The sequence below is a fragment of the Arachis hypogaea genome, chromosome 2 (assembly GCF_003086295.3).
Source record: "Arachis hypogaea cultivar Tifrunner chromosome 2, arahy.Tifrunner.gnm2.J5K5, whole genome shotgun sequence".
In the NCBI taxonomy this organism is placed as follows: domain Eukaryota; kingdom Viridiplantae; phylum Streptophyta; class Magnoliopsida; order Fabales; family Fabaceae; genus Arachis; species Arachis hypogaea.
Genome location: NC_092037.1, coordinates 19189042 through 19191445, shown reverse-complemented (window position 1 = coordinate 19191445; position 2404 = coordinate 19189042). Strand labels below are relative to the sequence as shown.

Genomic DNA, 2404 nt, shown 5'->3' with positions numbered 1-2404 from the left:
TGGCGCCGTTGCCGGGGATTGTTCGAGTATGGACAACTGACGGTTCATCTTGTTGCTCAGATTAGGTAACTTTCTTTTCAAAAAATTTTTTCAAAAATCTTTTTCAAAATTTTTCTTTTCTTTTTCTTTTTTCCAAACTTTATTTTCGAAAAAATTAATAAAAATAGAAAAAAAATCATAAAATCATAAAAAACCAAAAATATTTTGTGTTTCTTGTTTGAGTCTTGAGTCAATTTTTAAGTTTGGTGTCAATTGCATGCTTTAAAAATTTTTTTTGTATTTTTCGAAAATTCCATGCATTCATAGTGTTCTTCATGATCTTCAAGTTGTTCTTGATAAGTCTTCTTGTTTGATCTTGATGTTTTCTTGTTTTGTGTTGTTTGTTGTTTTTCATATGCATTTTTCGTTTTTTAGAGTCTATGCATTAAAGATTTCTAAGTTTGGTGTCTTGCATGTTTTCTTTGCATCAAAAATTTTTCAAAAATATGTTCTTGATGTTCATCATGATCTTCAAAGTGTTCTTGGTGTTCATCTTGACATTCATAGCATTCTTGCATGCATTCATTGTTTTGATCCAAAATTTTCATGTTTTGGGTTATTTTTGTGTTTGTCTCTCTCATAATTAAAAATTCAAAAATCAAAAAATATCTTTTCCTTATTTTTCTCATAATTTTCAAAAATTTGAGTTGACTTAGTCAAAAAATTTTCAAAATTAGTTGTTTCTTACAAGTCAAGTCAAATTTTCAATGTTAAAAATCTTAGCTTTTCAAAATCTTTTTCAAAAAAAATTATATTTTTTTCATTTTTTTCTATTTTCGAAAATTTCAAAAATCTTTTTCAAAATATTTTCAAAATCTTTTTATTATCTTTATATCAAATTTTCGAAAATATGCTAACAATTAATGTGATTGGTTCAAAAATTTGAAGTTTGTTACTTTCTTGTTAAGAAAGGTTCAATCTTTAAGTTCTAGAATCTTATCTTGTAGTTTCTTGTTAGTGAAGTAAGTAATTTTAAATTTTTGAATTAAATCTTTTTATCTTTATCTTATCTTTTTCAAAAAAAAATTTATCTTTTTCAAAATTTGATTTTAAAATATGTTTTCTATCCTCCTATCTTCTTATCTTTTTAAAATTAAAAACTTCAAATCTTTTTATTTAATCAACCAACTAACTTTTGTTTGTTTCTTATCTTTTTCAAAACCAACTAACTACTTCTCCCTCCCTAATTTTGAAAATATCTCATCTCTTTTTCAAAAATTCTTTTGTTTTAAATTTTAATTTTAATCTTATCTTATCCCTAATTTTCGAAAATTACTAACACTTTTTTTTTAAATTATTTTCGAAATTTTCTATCTCTTCTCTCTTATTCTATTTAATTATTTACTAACACTTCTCTTCACCTCTCTTCATCTAAAAATCCGAACATAATCTATCCCTTGTGTTTGGATTCTTCACTCTTTCTTCTTCTACTAACATAAAGGAATCTCTATACTGTGACATAGAGGATTCCTCTTTCTTTTCTTGTTTTCTTCTCTTTCATATGAGCAGGAACAAGGAAAAAGGCACTCTTGTTGAAATTGATCCAGAACCTGAAAGGACTCTGAAGAGAAAATTAAGAGAAGCTAAGTTACAACAATCTAAAGGTAACCTTTCAGAAACATTAGAACAAGAGAAGGAGATGGCAGCCGAAAATAATAATAATGCAAGGAGAATGCTTGGTGACTTCACAAAGCCAACGTCCAAGTTTGATGGAAAAAGCATCTCCATTCCTGCCATTGGAGCCAATAACTTTGAGCTGAAACCTCAGCTAGTTGCCTTAATGCAACAAAACTGCAAGTTTTATGGACTTCCATCTGAAGATCCTTATCAGTTCTTAACTGAGTTCTTGCAGATCTGTGAGACTGTTAAGACGAATGGAGTAGATCCTGAAGTCTACAGGCTCATGCTTTTCTCTTTTGCTGTAAGAGACAGAGCTAGAATATGGTTGGATTCACAACCTAAGGATAGCCTGGACTCCTGGGATAAGTTGGTCACTACCTTCTTGGATAAATTCTTTCCTCCTCAAAAGCTGAGCAAGCTTAGAGTGGATGTTCAGACCTTCAAACAAAAAGATGGTGAATCCCTCTATGAAGCTTGGGAAAGATACAAGCAGTTGACCAAAAGGTGTCCATCTGACATGTTTTCAGAATGGACCATATTAGATATATTCTATTATGGCCTATCTGAATTTTCGAAAATGTCATTGGATCATTCTGCAGGTGGATCAATTCACCTAAAGAAAACACCTGCAGAAGCTCAAGAACTTATTAACATGGTTGCAAACAACCAATTCATGTACACTTCTGAGAGGAATTCCATTAATAATGGGACACCTCAAAGGAAGGGAGTTCTTGAAATTGATGCT

The 2404-nt window shown here is 29.9% G+C and overlaps 1 non-coding gene across 1 annotated transcript; it reads right to left on the bottom strand.

The window, feature by feature from the left end:
* Nucleotides 1-2074: 2074 nt before the first annotated feature.
* On the bottom strand, nt 2075-2178 carry LOC112767685 (small nucleolar RNA R71). Its single transcript, XR_003185132.1, has one exon. It is a non-coding gene; the product is annotated as a small nucleolar RNA R71 (small nucleolar RNA).
* Nucleotides 2179-2404: the final 226 nt, after the last annotated feature.